The 21,452-nt window shown below is 36.7% G+C and overlaps 1 protein-coding gene and 1 pseudogene across 1 annotated transcript in view; one reads left to right on the forward strand and one right to left on the reverse strand.

The window, feature by feature from the left end:
• The window catches only part of HTR2C (5-hydroxytryptamine receptor 2C), a 115,753-nt gene that overhangs the window by 48,275 nt on the left and 46,026 nt on the right, over nt 1–21,452 (reverse strand). The gene's annotated exons all lie outside the window — the stretch shown is intronic.
• Nucleotides 9,849–12,085, forward strand: LOC111165770 (mitogen-activated protein kinase 6 pseudogene; annotated as a pseudogene).

Below are 21,452 nucleotides of genomic sequence, written 5' to 3' on the forward strand. Positions count from 1 at the left end.
ACAAACCCACAACAAACATCATTCTCAATGGTGAAAAACTGAAAGCATTTCCTCTAAGATCAGGAGCAAGACAAGGATGTCCACTCTGGCCACTGTTATTCAACATAGTTCTGGAAGTCCTAGCCATGGCAATCAGAGAAGAAAAAGAAATAAAAGGACTACAAATTGGAAAAGAAGAAGTTAAACTGTCACTGTTTACAGGTGGTATCATACTATACATAGATAATCCGAAAGATGCCACCAGAAAACTACTAGAGCTAATCAATGAATTTGGTAACGTTGCAGGATACAAAATTAATGCACAGAAATCTCTTGCATCACTATACACTAGCTACGAAAGATAAGAAAGAGAAATTAAGGAAACAATTCCATTTACCAGTGCAACAAAAAGAATAAGATACCTAGGAATAAACCTACCTAAGGAGGTAAAAGACCTGTACTCAGAAAACTATAAGACACTGATGAAAGAAATCAAATATGACACAAAGAGATGGAGAGATATACCATGTTCTTGGATTGGAAGAATCAATATTGTGAAAATGACTGTACTACCCAAAGTGATCTACAGATTCAGTGCAATCCCTATCAAAAAACCAATGGCATTTTTTACAGAACTAGAACAAAAAATCTTAAAATTTGTATGGAGACACAAAAGACCCCGAATAGCCAAAGCAATCTTGAGGCAAAAAAACAGAGCTGGCAGAATCATACTTCCAGACTTTACAGTATACTACAAGTCTACAGTAATTAAGACAATATGGTACTGGTAGAAAAACAGAAATATAGATCAATGGAACAGGATAGAAAGCCCAGAGATAAACCGACACATCTATGGTCAACTAATGTATGACAAAGGAGGCAATGATATGCAATGGAGAAAAGACAGTCTCTTCAGTAACTGGTGCTCGGAAAATTGGACAGGTACATGTAAAGAATGAAGTTAGCACACTCCCTAACACCATACACAAAAATAAACTCAAAATGGATTAGAGACCTAAATGTAAGACCGGACACTATAAAACTCTTAGAGGAAAACATAGGAAGAACACTCTTTGATGTAAATCACAGCAAGATCTTTTTTGACCCACCTCCTAGAGTAATGGAAATAAAAACAAAAATAAACAAATGGGACCTAATGAAACTTAAAAGCTTTTACATAGCAAAGGAAACTATAAACAAGACGAAAAGACAACCCTCAGCTGCTGATGAGGGTGTGGAGAAAAGGGAACCCTCTTACACTGTTGGTGGGAATGTAAATTGATACAGCCACTATGGAGAACAGTATGGAGGTTCCTTAAAAAACTAAAATAGAATTACCATATGACCCCACAATCCCACTACTGGGCATATGCCCAGAGAAAACCATATATCAAAAAGACACCTGCACCCCAATGTTCACTGCAGCACTATTTACAGTAGCTAGGTCATGGAAGTAACCTAAATGCCCATCGACAGATGGATAAAGATGATGTGGTACATATATGCAATGGAATATTACTTAGCCATAAAAAGGAATGAAATTGGGTCATTTGTAGAAACGTGTATGGACCTAGAGACTGTCATACAGAGTGAAGTAAGTCAGAAAGGCAAAAACAAATATTGTGTATTAACGCATGTATGTGGAATATAGAAAAATGGTACAGATGAACTGGTTTGCAAGGCAGAAATAGAAACACAGATGTAGAGAAGAAACTTATGGATACCAAGGGGGGAAGGGGGATGGGATGAATTGGGAGATTGGGACTGACATATATACACTATTATGAATAAAATAGATTACTGATGAGAACCTACTGTATAGCACAGGGAACTCTACTCAGTGGTCTGGGGTGACCTTAATGGGAAGGAAATCTAAAAAAGAGGGGATATGTGTATACGTATAACTGATTTACTTTGCTGTACAGTAGAAACTAACACAACATTGTAAAGCAACTATACTCCAATAAAAATTAATAAAAAATGAAGTTTCCTGATTTTAAAAAAAAGAATAAGTGAGGAACAACAGAAATGGTAAACAATCTGGGAAAATATAATAATTATTTTTCTTTTCTTAAATCTTTAAAATATATGTGACTGTCAAAAAGAAAAATTATAAAATCATCTGAAGGTTCTCAATGTATATAGATGTACTCCATATTGCAATTAAAACAAAAAGGGGGAGCGCCAAGGGGACGATATGGTTGTAAGTTTTTTATATTCACTTGAAGTGAACAAAGTACTAATTATAAGGAAATTTTGACAGATTAGGTATGTATATTTCAATCTAAGAGGAAATCACTAAAAAATTGTACAGAGAAATATAGTAAAACTTCAACAGATCAATAAAAATGGAATACTAAAATGAAATGTAGAACCCACCAAATAATTCAGAAATAGAAAAAAAGGAATGAAAAAGTGAAGGGATAAATAGAAAATAATAAAATAGCAGACATAATTACAAACAAATTAATAATTGCATTAAATGTAAATGGTATAAGGTGTAATTTGTATCAATTTAAAGAGATAGCCATGTTGGATTAAAAAGAAGAACAATAATACTATATGCTGTCTATAAGAAACCTACAAGTTTAAATACAATGTGGATAGATATATAGTAAGAGAATGGAAAAAGGTAAACTATGCAAACACTAATCAAAGAATGCTGGAGTTGCTATATTAATATTAGACAAAATAAATCAGATCAAAGAATATTACTAGGGATAACAGAAACCATTTTATAGTGATAAAAGTGTCAATTCCTCAAGGGAATATAACCATAGTGAACATTTATGCACCTAATAACAGAGATTCAAATTTCATGAAGCAAAAAAAAAAAAGAAAACAAAAGTATAATCACTATATATATATGTATATATATATGTATATATATGTATATATATGTATATATATATGTGTATATATATATATATATATACACACACACACACACACACATATATATATGTACAATGGACCATTGCTTCATCTTTAAAATAATGAAATTAAGATACATGCTACAACATGGAGGAACCTTGAAGACATTATTCTTAGTGAAATAAGCCAGACACAGAATGATGACTCCACTTATATAAGGTTTGTAAAATAGTCAAATTCACAGAGACAGAAAGCAGAATGGTAGTTACCAGGGGCTGGGGGAAGGGAGCAAGAGGAGTTATTGTTTAATGGGTACAGAGTTTCAGTTTGGAATGATAAATTCTGGAAATGGATAGTGGTAATGGCTTCACAGCAGTGTGAATATACTTAATGTTACTGAACTGTATGCTTAAAAATGGTTAAAATGATGAATTTTATGATATGTATCTTTTACCAAAAAAAGGAAATAGCACTTTTCCAGCCACCTTAGAAGCCCTTCCATGTGGTCTGACCCAATTGTAAACCCTTCTCCCCCCCAAATTAACCACAGTCCTGACATTTACAGTAACCAGTAACTTAACATTTCTTTATAGCTCTATCAATAAAGTGTGCATTCCCTAGGGGAAAAAAAGTACAATCATAATTATACTTTGAGATTTCAACATCTTTTCCTCAGTAATTAACATAACAAGTGGATAGAAAATTACCAATGATATGAAAGAACTGAACAGCACTAACAACAAACTACAACAAATTGGCATTTACAAAACACTCTACCCAACAATAGGAGTATACACATTCTTTTCAAGAGCTCATGGAAATTGATTGGGAAACAACACATCCTGAGCCATAAATTAAATCTTAAGGAATTAAAATAATTGATATCATATAATGTATATTCTCTGACCATGACAGAATTAACCTAAAAATCAGTAACAAAAAGATATCTTGAAAAAGTCAAAGCATCTGGCAATTAACACAGGTCTACACAATCCATGTTTCAAAAAGGAAGATAAATTAACTTAGAAAATAATTTGAACTAAATGAAAATTAAAACATCAAAATTTGTGTGACAGTGTTAAAGCAGTACTCAGAGGGAAATTACTAACATTAATGGTTTATTTTAGAAAAGAAAAAATATCTCAGATCCATGATAAGCTTCCATATTAAATGGACAAAGAAGGGTAAAAATTAAATCCAAAGTATCAGAAGAAAGGAGGTAATAAATACAGAAGCAGAAATCAATGAAATTGAGGAAAGACAATAACAGACAAATTTCAATGAAATGAAATGTTGGTTATTTGAAAAGATTGATAAAATTGATAAACTTCCAAACAGACTGAGGGAGAAAAATAAAACTAGAAGACACAAATTATCATTATCAGTGATGAAAGAAGGAATATCTCTGTAGACTCCATAGACAGGTATAAGGGAATTATAATTATAAACAATGGTTGGCCCATAAATTTTGTGGGATTTGGGGGTCCTTAGACATGAAATCACAAATTTCCTGAACCATGAACCGAGGCCAGAATTTCAGTGGAGAGTGTGCTGCTGAGAATAAAATAAAATAAAATAAAATAAAATAAAATAAAATAAAATTAAATTAAATTAAAAGGATACAAGAGCTCTGAATCCCCAAACCTGAGTCAGCCTTTTCCTTAGCCTAACACTGGCCCACTTGCACTCTTTGAAGACTGCCAAAGCCAGGGCAGTTTACTGGAAGCTTAACCCAGATTTGAATGCATAGTGAATAAAGCCTTTTTAGAACTCCAAAGTCTTTTGAGATGGCCAGGTTAATGTGGAGCTTAATTAAAGTCTGGAAAACTCAATGGCATCCTAGGCTGTCACTCAGGTTGATGCTATTGACAGAATTGATTATCAGCAGCGTCTCCTATAGATCAGTAATTTTCATATACAGGTCCATAGTGAAATTTTCAGTCTATGGAGAAAATTGAGAAGGTAAGTATGACAGTGTATTTTTAATAAAGCTATATTTATTCCATTTAAATATATTTTAGTTAAATAAATTAGTCCAATAAATATATGGACTTATTTTTATTCTGAGATTATCTTCTCTAGAGAATCCAGAAGTAGAAGAGTCTAGCCCATAAAATTCAGTAAAGCTGGATTTTGCTTTACTATTTTATTCCTTATCCTATGTTTTTGAAGGGCTCAGCCCTGTTCTTGATGTTTCCTATCACCTTGCCTTTGATGGAGTCTCCTGGATATCATTGGATACTGCATCTTACATCAATTATTTCTTCTAAATGCTTTCGGGGAATGCCACTAACTTTCTCCCTTGGAATCACACCCACTCCCTTGCAACTTGATTCTTCCCCGATACTAGACTGTGTTTGCACCCACTTGAACTTGATTTAGAATTACTGGATCTTCTCTGGGCCACTGCACCCAAATCTCCTGCTTCTGAAGTTGAGACATTTAAAAAAGTATTACCTTGACACTCAGACCTGAAATTCTGGGATGCTTTTTAGGCTATAACCTTTGCTTCTCTCTGCAGTAGGAATTAAATTCTCTCTCCCTCTATCTACTCTGTCTCTGAGCACCCTAAGTAAGTATGTCCAACTACTAAACTCACCTACCTTGGTGTAGTGCTGAGAGGAGGAGGTGCAATTCTGGAGGCATTACCTGTATGGCTAGTGGAGTTGCTGGGAACTCTGCAGGTTCTTCATCTGGCTACTATTGTTCAATAATTTCCTACTGGCCCTGAGCTTACAGATCCACTCATACACCCACTGTCTCTCATGAGCCAAGGTCATAGAAAACAGTACTCTATCCTCTAATGAAGATTTGTCAGAATGCCTTTCTAGTGATGTAGCTCAGCATCTGTACTTCCTTGACACGTAGATTTTATGGTTCTTCAGTGAGGCAGAGTGGTGTTTCTGGTATATGTCCTGATGATGTGGGCGGTCTGGTATGTCTCGACGATGTGGGCGGGGAGATGGGACATCCTACATATGCAACCAGCCAGCCCCCTCTTAGTATAAAATAGGGATTTCCTGGCAGCACTATGCAGGATGTTCAACCTCCCCACCCATGTGACTGTTAACTGCTGCATCATGAAGTTCCTTCCAGCTTCTGTCAAAGGGCTTGTCGCTTGATGTGTCTTTGTGTGAACCATTTCAGGGAGACCTCTTCCAAGCTGGTCTTCTGTTCCCGATGAACTGGCTGTGATTACTAATGGCCTACATGATCTAGAAGCCTGGTAACTAATAACCCACCTCTTACTCAAACTTAAACCCCGTATCTCTAACAATATACTTTTCCATCAACTTAAATAAAAAGAGAAAATTCTCTTGACATAGATGCCAAGATATATCATGGATTACAAACACTCTCCAGTTCCACTTCCAATTTTGTCGACCTTTACTAAATAAATACATAAACCTCTAAATTATATAAGCCACTCTAAATAATATAAACACAGACATATTACAGTAGAGGCAATTCTATTGCTAGAAGAACCTAGATGGGCTGCATACATTTATCCCAGTTATCCCAGGTTATCCCAGTTGAAATTAACCATCTTATATGTATCACAAGTTATTTGCCAAAAACATAGGTCTAGAAGCATCATCCTGAGACTCGCTGCTCTGTGGCTATGCAGTCTGACTACCACATCCTGAAATAAATAAGAAACTTAGCTAAAGACAGATTCTGTCGGCCTCGTTCTTTCAGCTGAATAAATTTTGCATTATGTACTTTCCTATCTCAAGCCTCTCAGCTCTGAGAACTTTTCTACCTGTAAAAATTCGTGAACCTGAAGTTCCACCAGGACCAGACACCTGAAAGGCTCAATATGATGTATAATACCTTTTTGAATAACACCCTGGATTTGTTTCCCTGAAATAGTCCCACAACCCATCCACCCTGAAGCTTTCCTTATGATTTGCAATTGAGCTAGTTCCTTTCAAGTTGGCTTCAAGTCTTTCCCTATGGGAATATGGCAATGATTTCCATGTCTCTGTTTATATTTTCTCCAGAGAATGGAAGACTCAGCAATTTTATGGATCTTGGGTGGGAAAGGGAGAAGGACAAAGAAGAAATGATCAGTGTTTTCCTGGTGCTTTCTACCTAACCAAGTATACATTAATGAAAAATTCTGCTATTTGTAGTATGTGGCTCTACCCTAGCACAGTAGTGCGGGAAAAAGAAAAGATAGAGGTAAGAGAATAAGATATTATTGTGGCTTTAAATTTATGCCTCTAGATTTTTTGGTTTTGGTTTTGGTTTCATTTTAATACATTTAGCACACCCATAATCTGGTACTTTATATTCAAAAGAAAAAAAAATCCTATTTGACTGTGTCATTTATGTAAGGTGATTGCTAACTCAACAGGAGAAAATATATTTTAAAAAAAGTATCTCTGGGCTTCCCTGGTGGCGCAGTGGTTGAGAGTCCGCCTGCCAATGCAGGGGACACGGGTTTGTACCCCGGTACGGGAAGATCCCACATGCCGCGGAGCGGCTGGGCCCATGAGCCATGGCCGCTGAGGCTGTGCGTCCGGAGCCTGTGCTCCGCAATGGGAGAAGCCACAACAGTGAGAGGCCCGCGTACCAAAAAAAAAAAAAAAAAAAAGTATCTGGTATTCATAATTTATCAAGTCTTGATGATACTAGCAGGATTAAATTTTGGTAATTCTCCTAGGTACTTGAATGATAAATATGATGACCACCCCATCATTCTAATGTTCACTAAAGACCAAAGTAAACCTAAAATGTTCTTTTGAATAATGCTTTTTTATAATAATCCTTTAAATCTCTAATAACATATTCATAAATACTAAAATGCACATTTTATTAAAGATTAGTATTCAAGTAATGAATAACTTATCCCTGACTGAACAATTTATCATTTGAAATTTTTGGATCAATGTTTCTAAATTTTTGGTGGCTACTAGTTAATTTACTATTTGGGAGGATACATTTTCTACAATACATTTAAACTAAAGATATAGGACAAAACCTGTAAAATCAATTTACTTTTTTTTTTTTTAAAGAAGATGTTGGGGGTAAGAGTTTATTAATTTATATATTTATTTTTGCTGTGTTGGGTCTTCGTTTCTGTGCGAGGGCTTTCTCTAGTTGTGGCATGTGGGGGCCACTCTTCATCGCGGTGCACGGGCCTCTCACTATCGCGGCCTCTCTTGTTGCGGAGCACAGTCTCCAGACGCGCAGGCTCAGTAGTTGTGGCTCACGGGCCCAGTTGCTCCATGGCATGTGGAATCCTCCCAGAGCAGGCCTCGAACCCGTGTGCCTTGCACTGGCAGGTGGATTCTCAACCACTGCGCCACCAGGGAAGCCCCTCAATTTACTTTTATCTTAAATTTATATACTAATATTTACTAAAAATCTAGTCAAGTCTAAATTAATAGCTACTGATACTAGTGTCAACAACATGCTGCCAGGTATCAGGCAGATTTCTTAAAGCACTGAGTAGCAATCATGATTTTAGAACACTCAAAGTAGCTACGTCAGAGACACCACCTACAGCCTTAATTAGAGCACCCTAGTAACTGCTGTTTGTGAATTTGTAACCCATACCCATATCTGCTTTCTTTAGTTAGTGATCCTTTTGATTACTTGCAGTAAATACCCAAGGCTTAAAAATATTCAATACATCTCCAAGTGAACTCCAGGTATTAACCTTGAATGCCCCCATGACCTCCCTTCTGTTACATCATAGGTTGAAACCAATACTTATTCACTGCCTTTCATATGCCCAATTTCAAACATCCCCACATCCTAAGTTTTAGTAAAGCTTTTTGGTTTTTATTTATTCCCTGTTCAAACAGTTTACTCTGCCGAATGAGAATAGATTAAAAGTTACTGTGGGGCTTCCCTGGTGGCGCAGTGGTTGAGAGTCCGCCTGCTGATGCAGGGGACATGGGTTTGTGCCCCGGTCCAGGAAGATCCCACATGCCGCGGAACGGCTGGGCCCGTGAGCCATAGCCGCTGAGCCTGCGCGTCCGGAGCCTGTGCTCCGCAACGGGAGAGGCCACAACAGTGAGAGGCCAGCGTACTGCAAAAAAAAAAAAAAAAAAAAGTTACTGTGAAATTTTAATTAACAGAAAACGGAAACTCCTTCTAAAGCTTCTTAAAGGGGAAAGGAAAGCAATATTGACATAGAATTTCATAGCTAAAAACAAACTATATTTTACATATATATGACTTATAAAGTTGTGGTTTACAATTAAAATATTGCCATTTAAAAAATTTCCCTAAAACTTTCACAAATTTGCTTTAAAATAACACAAAACCGCGCCTCCGAGGCGCCACCGCCAGCACAGCCGGAGACCTGAGCCGACACTGGGGGCTGTCCATGGGCCCCGCACTCCCTCGATGAATCGTAGAAGTCCCGTTGTATCAGAGTAAGATGGACGGTAGGTTTGATTGTGATTGTGGTGAGCTGGAGCCACCTGGTCACTAACGAAAGACATTTTGTTAACCAACCGCCCCCAGAGCTTCCTGTTGAAATATACAGCAACAAAGGAAGAAAAGAAGCAAAACGGAAATAGTGCTTGCCAGCACCTTAGAATGATGCTGTTCAGGACCAGTCCAACACTGACTGTATCTGCACTGCGAGGAGAATGTTCATAGAAGCCTGTTGTGTGCATATTTATTCACATTTTTGTTAAATGTTAAATCCTTCAGCACAGTAAATCTGAGTGTCACTTCATTCCGTTTGAGTTTCTTGAGTGTTTTCTTTAAATGTCTGCAGAGTTGCTGCCCCTTTCTTCACCTATGAGTACTGCAATCTTTTTAATTCTCAGTATGAGTAGAGCTTTTTGAGCTTTAAATCTAAGGGGAACTCAACAGGCCTGGTTGGCATATGCAATGAAACCACCTTGCTGTGGAAGCAAAATTATTATTTTTTCTACCTTTTTGAAAGATCTTTCTTTTTGATGCCAATTTTCTTCCTTATTTACACAAGTTCAACAATTTGAAAGAAAGGCAATAGTAAGGGTTTCAAAATGGCAGAGAAATTTAAAAGTCTCATGAAATCTGGGCTCTAGGTATATGGACTTAAAACCATTGGGTTGTGGAGGCAATGGCTTGGTTTTATTCTGCTGTAGACAATGACTGTGACAAAAGAGTAGCCATCAAGAAAATTGTCCTTACTGATCCCCAGAGTGTCAAACATGCTCTACGTGAAATCAAAATTCTTAGACTTGACCATGATAACATTGTGAAGGTGTTTGAAATTCTTGGTCCTAGTGGAAGCCCGTTAACAGATGGTGTGGGCTCTCTTACCAAACTGAACAGTGTTTACATTGTTCAGGAGTACATGGAGGCAGACTTGGCTAATGTGCTGGAGCAGGGCCCGTTACTGGAAGAGCATGCCAGGCTTTTCATGTATCAGCTGCTACGTGGGCTCAAATATATTCACTCAGCAAACGTACTGCACAGAGATCTGAAACCAGCTAATCTTTTCATTAATACTGAAGACTTGGTGCTGAAGATAGGTGACTTTGGTCTTGCATGGATAATGGATCCCCATTATTCCCATTAAGGTCATCTTTCTGAAGGACTGGTTCCTAAATGGTACAGATCCCCACCTCTTTTACTTTCTCCTAATACTTATACTAAAGCCATTGACATGTGGGCTGCAGGCTGTATCTTTGCTGAAATGCTGCCTGGTAAAACCCTCTTTGCAGGTGCACATGAACTTGAACAGATGCAGCTGATTTTAGAGTCTATTCCTATTGTATATGAGGAAGATTGACAGGAGCTTCTCAGCATAATTCCAGTTTACATTAGAAATGACATGACTGAGCCACACAAACCCTTAACTCAGCTGCTCCCCGGAATCAGTCGAGAAGCACTGGATTTCCTGGAACAAATTTTGACATTTAGCCCCATGGATCGGTTGACAGCAGAAGAAGTGCTTTCTCATCCTTACATGAGTATTTATTCTTTTCCAATGGATGAGCCAATTTCAGGTCATCCTTTTCATATTAAAGATGAAGTTGATGATATTTTGCTTATGGATGAAACTCATAGTCACATTTATAACTGGGAAAGGTACCATGATTGTCAATTTTCAGAGCATGATTGGCCTATACATAACAACTTTGATATTGATGAAGTTCAGCTTGACCCAAGAGCTCTGTCTGATGTCATTGATGAAGAAGAAGTACAAGTTGATCTCGAAAATATTTGGATGGAGATAGTGAAAAGTATTTGGAGGATCCTGCTTTTGAGACCAATTACTCTACTGAGCCTTGTTGGCAATACCCAGATCATCATGAAAACAAATACTGGTAACTACAAAATGAGGTCATCATCATACTTAGATAACTTAGTTTGGAGAGAGAGTGAAGTTAATCATTACTATGAACCCACACTTATTGGAAAGAACAAAGCAAAGAAAAATCTGATAAGAAAGGCAAGTCAAAATGTGAAAGGAATGGATTGGTTAAAGTCCAATGGCATCACAGCAACTTGCTGAAAAAGAAAGGGAAAAGAATCAGGGATTTGATTTTGATTCCTTTATTGCAGGAACTATTCAACTTAGTTCACGACATGAGCCCACTGCTGTTGATGACAAATTAAATGACTTGAATAGCTCAGTGTCCGAACTAGAATTGAAAAGTTTGATATCAAAGTCAGTAAGCCGAGAAAAACAGGAAAAAAGAATGGCCAATTTGGCTCAGAAGGCTTGTACCAGTCTTCTTGGGATAGCCAGTTTGTGGGTGATGGGGAGGACTGTTTTCTCATAAGTCAGTTTTGTTGTGAGGTAAGGAAGGTTGAGCAAATTGAAAAGGAAAACACTTACCCCAGTTACCTGGACAAGTTCTTTAGCAAGGAAGAAGATATTGAAATGCTAGAAACTGAGCCGGTAGAGGATGGGAAGCTTGAGGAGAGAGGAAGTGAGGAAGGATTTCTGAACAACAGTGGGGAGTTCCTCTTTAACAAGCAACTTTAATCCATAGGCATCCCACAGTTTCACAGTCCAGCCGGGTCACCACTTAAGTCAATGCAGGCCACATTAACACCTCCTGCTATGAAATCTTCCCCTCAGATTCCTCATAAAACATACAGCAGCATTCTGAAACATCTGAACTAAAACACTCAGCACGCATTTCTTTTTGTATTCTTCATGAAATGTGTTTTGTCTTTGTTATTACTAGTGTTTAAGTCATTTTTTTACTTGAATCAGATGGTGTCATTTAGAAAGCATTTTTTTCTTGGTTTTTAAAATCCAGACTTTTTTTCTACATGTGAGATGGTTTTCATTTTAACTGGCATGTCATTTGCACACAAAAATAAAGAATAGAGCAAAATAATGCAATGCGGGAGGAGACAAAAGAAATGCACTAAGACAAGTAAAAAACATTCTCTCATAGAACAATGATCTGTTTTACAGGAAACAAAAATCTTGCCTTGAAATTTACACAGTGAGACTGTACATAATTGCATGAAAATATCTATTTTTTTCTTAAAATATTTTTCATTCTTGAGTATTTTCAAGTTTTTCCTACTGTACACATTTCTTAAAAACACATGATACCAGCAGCAACTGAAAATGAATGACGAATTTGGTACACATGTGTTATCTACCTCAAGGTAACAGAAGTATGTGGCAAAACATATACTACCCATAGTGCTTCACAATATGCACTTCTATTTAGCCAGCGTTTATTGCAGTAAACTATTCTTAATAAGATTCACTCACCGTTTATAAATGTTCTGGTATGCATTCTTTATAGTGAAGTGTTACTACATCACATCTTATTTATTTTAGCAAATCAATATATTTTCTGTATTTAATTCTAAAAAGTTAACTTAGTTTTTGAAATTTATTTGCAAATACACTTTTTCCATTTGGCACTATGGTTTGTTGTCTACTTAGCTGAATATATGTCAGCTTATCCTAAGGCTGTCCATGTACTTAATTTACTTAAGTATTCATTTTAAGTAAAGCGCTCACTGTGTATAGGAATTTGTATTTTGGAGGTACTTGATCTATCTACAAGGAAAAATTAGGAATTACTTTATTATAAAATGCTCCTAGAAGTCTTAATTGTGTTTATTTAAAAAGAAAACTGTAATGTTAGACATGTGTGCATGGAAGTAATTAAGGTACATAATTATTGTAGTTTAAAAGTTGTACATGATAAGACATATTTTGTTTCTACTGTATGTTTTTACTGAATGACCTATTCCCCATCCCAAGGCAAGCATGAATAAAATTAGGTTAAATGTAAAAATAAACAAAACAAAAAACCCCACAAAACCAGTGACAATATGTTTCAGGAGCCAAGTATTGAAGTAACTACTACATTGTATAATAGGCATGTTCTTTTCAGAGTAATACATTACTCAAATTATTAGTATGAATTGTTAATATGGTAGAAATATATTGAAATGAATCTTAGGAGAATTGGTATATTTTATTAATTTATGGATTTATTCTCTTCCTTGTTCCAAAATAAGTTTAAGGTGTTTTACTGATGTGGCATTGATTTATGTATTTAATAAATATTAAGTTTTTAATATATAGTAGGTAGATGGAGATAATGATACAGAAGGCAAACATTATACTTGTTCTCATGATTTTATAGTATAGTGAGAAATATTATAAGATGAAAAACTAATTAAATAAATTAACTGGACAAAAGAAAAGCATACATGGAGTAGAAGGGCATTTTATTTTTTTTCACATGCAGCAATTAAGAGAGAAGAAAGCCAATGGAAAAACAAAACAAAACCAAAAAACAAGCAAGGAAAAACTTGGGATTTTCAAACGGCATCTTAAACCAGAGAATGGCAAACATTTTCTGTAAAGGGCTAAGTAATATATATTTTAGTCTTCGCAGCTACTCAACTCTACTTTTGTAGGTTGAAAGCAGCCATAGGCGATCCTTGAAAGAATGGGTGTGACTGTATTCCGAGAAAACTTTATTTATCAATATCAGTAGTCAGCAGGATTTGGCACATGGATGTAGTTAGCCAACACCTGACCTCAAGGGCTAGGAAGGGGGAACTGAGGTGTGGTTGAGGATTGATGGAGATGATTCAGTATTTTTTTTTTTTTAGTAATACAACTTTATTCTTAAAATATCATTTTTTTTGTTTCAGAGCTAAATACTTTTTTGAATTTTATTTTTTTATACAGCAGGTTCTTATTAGTTATGTATTTTATACGTGTTAGTGTATATATGTCAATCCCAATCTCCCAATTCATCCCACCAACCCTCCCCGCCCATCCAGCTTTCCCCCCTTGGTGTCCATACATTTGTTCTCTACATCTGTGTCTCAATTTCTGCCTTGCAAACCGGTTCATCTGTACCATTATTCTAGATTCCACATATCTGTTTTTATCACAAAAGGGGTTGGATTTTGTCAAATGCTTTTTTGAGTCTATTATGGTAATCAGGTAGTGTTTTTCCCTTTATTCTGTTAATAAGGGGCATTATACTGATTGATTTTCACAGGTTGAACCAACTTTGCTTTTTTTTTTGTTGTTGTTGCCAAAAGCTTTATTGTTTCCATTTGGTCCAAGGCTTGGGAGAGGGCCCCAGGGCTGTTAAAAAGCCCTAGTGGCTGCAGAGACGGGCTTCAGGCAGAAGCCCTGACACCAGGGGGGCTCCTCAAAGGCCTCTGGGCTCTGGAGGCTCCTAGTTGTGCTTGAGGGTGAGCCTTTCAAAGAGATACTGGCCGAGCCCAGCCTGGGACCAGCCAGCCTGTGGAGGTTAGTCGGGTGGTCGCCATCTGCTTGATGAGTTTCAGCTGCTCCTGCAGGAAGCGGCTCTCCAGGAAGTCACAGGGGTCCGTGTCTGCGCGGGCAGAACCCACGGCCTGCGGGTCCGCAAGGGCCTGGCTCAGGTTCTTCTCTATGAGAATGGCGGCTTCCATAGCGTCCTGGGTTTTACCCCACTCATCTTGGGACGGCTTCTGCGCTCCTGGAGGAGGGCGCGGCTGCTGCACTGGTTTTGCATCTTCAAGAGACGTTGGGCGCCCTCGTGCTTCTCCTTGGCCAATTCGCAGAAAAAGTGGCCCACGTTCTCCAGAGCCACATCCTCGCGGTGGAAATAGAAGCCCAGAGAGAGGTAGGTGTAGGAGGACCCAGATGCATGTCAACTGGTCGGTTGATGGCAGCCTCTACCTCAGTGGAATAATTCTGAGGAATCTGGGAGCTCATGGTTGATCGGTAATACGGAGTTAAGCTCAAAAAATGGCGTTGGCTGGTCCCGAAAGCTGAGGGTGGCTGAGTGGCTGATTCCGAAAGTTGCGACTGGAAAAAAGGTTGGAGGGTGGTTGGAGGCTGGAGCAAGGGGCGTCCCTCGGTCTGTTTTGCCCCAACACTGTTGAAGCAAAAGACAGATCCGCAGGACCGCCTGAGCGGCTTGCCCCAACTTTGCATTTCTGGGATAATACCCATTTTATTGGTGTCCAACCTTTTTCATATATTTGCTAGTATTTCGTTAAGGATGTTTGCATCTATATTCATACAGGATATTGATTTATATTTTTTTCCCTTATGCTATTTTTGTCTGGTTTTGGTATCAGGATATTATCAGTCTCATAAAAAGAGTAGGGAAGAATTCCTCTTTTTAAAAAAATTTTTGAAAAAGTTTTTTTTTTTTTTTGAAAAAGTTTTTGAAGAATTGGTGTTAATTCTTCCAGGGGACCACCAGACATGTCAAATAATGACAGTTCTCTGGAAATGAGGCTCTGAAGGAGTGTGCTAACTCTGTTCCCTCTGGTAGGTATTGGGCTGCTAGTTTGCACTGAGATTGCAGGCTCTTGGTTTTCAAGGCTACCCCGGAGCCTGAGACAGGTAATGAAATAGGGCAAGTTAAAATGCTACAGAGACTGCTGCTCTTAGCAAAATTCAGTCATTTTTTTGAATAAACACTCCCTGGATTGCTTTGAGCTTTTAAGTAACTTCCAGAGTCCTGAATTAGTTGATTCTGACAATTTTTGTAAAATTTCTTGTTGCTTTTAAGGAAGAGAGAATTTTGGAAGGACTAAAGACTGATAGCCACATATAATTTTTGTGTTATAAACACATCTTAAAATTGTATAATCTCACACAGTTTAGAAATTGTAGAAAATTTTGCACACTGAGATCATATTACTAATATACAGAATGGAAATGGTGATTTTGAACAGAAGTATGAATGAGAATATGGAAACATCATGTTCATATTCATTTCCCAGTATCTAGGGGATGCATTATACACTGTTCTTATAAATAAACCTATAGGTATATTTTATAACATAGTATTTTAACACAATTGTTAAATATTTGAGACAAATATTTTATGTCAGCCATTGCTTTATCTTATAATTTTGCTTATGTTTGTTTCTTGCTGCAATTATTTTATCCCAGTCTACTTTACGTTTTTTAAAAAATTTTATTGGAGTATAGTTGATTTACAATGTGTTAGTTTCAAATGTACAGCAAAGTGATTCAGTTACACATATCCATTCTTTTTCATATTCTTTTCTCATATAGGTTATCACAGAATATTGAGTATAGTTCCCTGTGCTATACAGTAGCTCCTTGTTGCTTATCTATCTTATATAGTGGTGTGTGTATGTTAATCCCAAGCTCCTGATTTATCCCCCCCCACGATGTTTCCCTTTTGGTAACCATAAGTTGTTTTTGATATCTGTAAGTCTGTTTCTCTTTTGTAAATAAGTTCATTTGTATCATTTAAAAAATTAGATTCCATATATGATTGATATATATTTGTCATTCTCTGTCTGACTTCACTTAATATGATAATCTCTAGGTCTATCTATGTTGCTGCAAATGGCATTATTCTGTTCTTTTTTTATGGCTGAGGAATATTCAATTGTATATATATATATATATATATATATATATACCACATCTTTATCCATTTCTCTGGCAAAGGACATTTAGTTTGCTACCATGTCTTGGCTATTGTAAATAGTGCTTCAGTGAACATTGGGGTGCATGTATCTTTTCAATTTATGGTTTCTCCGGATATCTGCCCAGGATTGGGATTGCTGGGTCATATGGTAGTTCTATTTTTTAGTTTTTAAAGGAACCTCCATACTGTTATCCCTAGTGGTTGTACCAATTTACATTCCTAGCAACAGTGTAAGAGGGTTCCCTTTTCTCCACACCCTCTCCAGCATTTATTGTTTGTAGTCTTTTTGATGATAGCCATTCTGACCAGTGTGAGGTTGATACCTGATTGTAGTTTTGATTTGCATTTCTCTGATAATTAGTTATGTTCTACTTTACATTTTAAAAAAATGTTTCCGTAGTCAGAAATGTTATATTTTTATGTAGCCAAATCTCTCAGTCTTCTCATTTGTGTAATCACCTATGGTTTCTTTGTCTTAGATGTTAGGTAAATATCCAATAGTTGGCTAAATATCCTTTTCAATTTCTTCTTGTGTTTACTTGGATAGGTTTTAAATAGTCAACTTTTTAATCTTCCTAGAATTTATTTTCGTGTGTGAAATGAGGCAAGAGTCTAAATTTATCTAACATGTTTTCTTTTATCATTGATTTTGATATCTCATCTATCATAAATAGTATGACCTATTGCTGTACTTTTAACTTTTAAAAAAATGTTTTTATATGTTTAATCCTACATCCACACATTGTTATACTGGCTGTTGACTTAGAATATATTAAGAAATGACTTTTCTATTTCCGTCTTTGAAAAATGTTTATTAGAAATATGCATTGAAGTTTATTAAATGATTTTCAGGCTCTACCAGGATTAATTATAGTTTATTGTGTTTAACCTATCACAGTGCCATATTTATATATTTCATAATATGTTTAAAAATCCTTAAATTCATTAGATAAAAAGAAACTAGCATTAGTTAGGTATATCTTTTTTTCCAGGAAACTTTACAGATTATATCATTTATGCATCACAATAAACTCATAAATTAGTTACAGATCAAAGCCCAAAACCCCTGAGGTTTGGTGACATTAACACTGAAAGTGATGCAGTTGATAATTTGGATTTGAATATACGTATTAAAAGCCATGACTTCACCCTGTTAATTCAATTTGTATTGTGTTTCATTGAAAATTTTTCTATGTTAATAACTAGGGATTCACTGTATAATGGAGAGACAAACATGCAAACAAAAATTTCACTACAATGAGTTAAGTGCCATGACAGAGGTAGTACCCATGATATTCTGGAAATACTGAGTATGATAAACTTAACTCTCCCCAGGTTTATAAGATAAAGCTGGAAAAGGGAAGAAAGTGAAGTTTGGAGGAAGCAAGAGAGTTGGACAAAAGTCAAGGAGATCTGCAATGATGTCATAGAACACAATATTTGTGAATGAAGGAGTTAAAGGGCTGGAAGGAAGAACTTTATATTGAGATGTAGGAAGTTGATTACAGTAGACCCGCTCTTAATTTTTGTCAAATTATAAGAGTAGCTATAAAAATCATGTGGCTCCGTGAATTTACAGTAACGTGCTTTAAAAAATGTTTATTCCCACATTTGGCGTATATACGCCAACTATATAGTATTCTATACTTTCTCTACTGCCAGTTTTTTAGATTAATGCAGATTTTCTAGTCTTCCAGCTTCTCTTGTCATATCAGGAAGTTGGAAAGCAAGACTGAGAGTGAGTCAAGATCTCCTTTTACCACTTTTCCATCCTAACCGAGGAGATAGAACTTAGGTTGAACATGTGAAAGGAGCAAGGTCAGTAATGACTGAGACGTGCCCTGAGGACCTCCATGTTCACTGCTTGTGCTGAACTTTTGCTGAACAGTCTAAATAAAACTGCTGAATAGTTGCTGAGTTGCCAAAAGGAAAAAAAAATGCTGAGAACTGTACTTTTTCTGAACTAGAGAAAACATACCTTTCCGTAGTAATAGATGAGATATGCTCAATAACCCAATTGTATTTATAGAACAAATTTATCCTCCAATCCAAATTCTTGGGAAACAACTTGCCTAAGCCTGCATGAGCTTCCCGCTTTTTCCCGTAAAAACCCCTATCCATTTCCTCTGATGGGACACTATTCTGTGTTCCTCTGGGATCTGTGATCCCAGAATAGCAATTCTAAGACCCCAAATAAACTGCCTTTTGGACTCTTTATAGTTTGTGGTCCTTTGGGTTGACAAACTTTAGTATTGTTTCTCATTCTAGTCACATCATTGTAGTTTTTATAAACATTTAAAAGTTCTACCATGCATCCAATACTCTTTATTAATTTCTGCTGGGGTTTTAGATTTCTTTTTGTTTGATTTTATAGGACTTGTGTGAAATGCTAAGACCAGTTTCCAGCATTTTTACATATTCTGATACTTTAAGGTACTTTAAGGTAAAAGCTATTCTTTTAGTTTTAGCTTAGGGTTGAGGAAAAGTATCAAGGAGAAAGGTGAGCCTGATTGTCTGATGTAGAATATCTTTTTCAAGTCATCATCCGAATATCTCTTTAGCCCTCCTAAACATTACATATTGATTTTGAAAGGAGACAGAATGGAAATTTATGGTCAAATAGCCCAAAATAGGGCAGTGCTATTAAGTAGAAGCAGATAAAAATGAAAGACTTATAGAAAAACACTCTGCTAGTTAACGCAGTCATCCCTCGGTATTGGGGGTGGGGTTCAGATTGGTTCCAGGACTCTGGGCAGATGCTCAAGTCCTTTACATAAAATGGTGTAGTGTTTGCATATTAATCCTCCCGAATGCATAAATCATGTCTAGTTTACTTATAATACCTAGTACAATGTAATTGCTATGTAAATAGTTATAAGTACAATGTAATTGCTATGTAACTAGTTGCAGCTGTGTGGCAAATTCAAGTTTTGCTTTTTGGAATTTTCTGGAATTTTTTTTTTTTTAATTTTTGACCTGTGGTTGGTTGAATCTGTAGATGAAGAACCCGCAGATACAAAGGGCTGACTGTATTCTCTGGAAAACCTGGCAAGGATAAGTAAAACTTTATTTTAGTTAGGGAAAGGACTGTTTACAAAGCAGAATACTATTTATTATATAATTTTCTGTGTGGAACTTGATGAACACAAGATTTCTTTCAGCCAGTAATTTGAACAATGCATGGCTTCATTTTGGATGAGGAGAATTTGTGTTTTTTTATTATATTGTCATGGTATTAATACCTGCATAACATTTTAGATGTTGATTACCTAATATTACTGTATATTCTTAGTACCCAAGTCACATTTTAACTTCCTGCTAATTAATCATATAAAATGGTCTGTTGTCCTACAAATTTGTAGCACTGGCTAGGTACACCCTAGGTATAGTTTTAGGTTCCACGACTTCACAGGAAAGTCACTAAGAATATTACATGCATTATAAAAATAAATCTATAGGATTTCATTAAATAGTTAATTTTGCTTAGCTTTCTAAGAAATACAGCATTAGTTATGGTTTACAAGTGTTTTTGCCCAGATATTTCCTCTTCCCATCAAGTATAAAACCTAAGTAAAGAGGTCATACCTATGTCATGAAGAATTATTTCTCTGAGATCTAATATTTTGCTTTTTACTCTAATCCCATCTCTAGCCATTTTTCCACTTTCATTTTCCCATACCTTTGTACATTTTGAATGTACATCTGGAAAACCTGGCAAGGATAAGTAAAACTTTATTTTAGTTAGGGAAAGGACTGGAATGCCTAGAATGACATCTGTAAAATACCCCTTCTTCAGATCCTTTTCCTGGTCCACTAGACAAACTCCTACACATAATTAAAGACCCAGCTGCGACAGTACTTCTGCAGAGTTTAGTAGTTTAGTTTAGTTTTAGTAATTAACATACAGAATTAATTATTCCTTGCTATATCTTCCCATGGTACCCTGAGTACATCTGTGTCTTAATATCTATATTTTGCTGTATTTTTCTTTTTCTTTTTCTTTTTTTTTTTTGCACGGTACGCGGGCCTCTCACTGCTGTGGCCTCTCCCGTTGTGGAGCACAGGCTCCGGACGTGCAGGCTCAGCGGCCATGGCTCACGGGCCCAGCCGCTCCGCTGCATGTGGGATCTTCCCGCACCGGGGCACGAACCTGTGTCCCCTGTAACGGCAGGTGGACTCTCAACCACTGCGCCACCAGGGAAGCCCTGTAATTTTCTTTTTATCTCTTCTGGTATACTGTAAACTTCTTGAAGTTACAGTCTGCCTTAGTAATGTTTGTTTGTAATGTAATGTTTCACATAGCTCAGTTAATAACACAGACGTCAGTCTCTACGTGTTCTATGGTGTCACAATTCCCGATTATTGACATAATAAGCCCCACCCAGATTCTGGACCAATGAGAGACAGACCTAGTAGTGTACTAGAAGCTTCTAACAACCGGCTCTTGCCCTCTGTGGCCGAGCTGCTTAGCAGCTGGTCTCACTGCATAGGTTCCTGGTACCTAAGTTTTCCAACATTCTTGCTACAGAGAAAGATCTTTGGTAGAGACATAACTTGTCATTCTGGAATGACATAGCTTGTGTGGAAGCAGAATATCTACTTTTGATCTTCTATATCTCATCTCAGGTCTAGATTCCTCTGCATTAAAATCTTCTCCTGTGGTATCTTCTCTCGAGAGTGAATGTCAAGACTAGCAAAAACACCTAAAGTTACATCACTACCAGC

The sequence above is a fragment of the Delphinapterus leucas genome, chromosome X (genome assembly GCF_059928025.1).
Source record: "Delphinapterus leucas isolate spDelLeu-1000000601 "Yukka" chromosome X, BTC_Dleu_Yukka2, whole genome shotgun sequence".
NCBI classification, from domain to species: domain Eukaryota; kingdom Metazoa; phylum Chordata; class Mammalia; order Artiodactyla; family Monodontidae; genus Delphinapterus; species Delphinapterus leucas.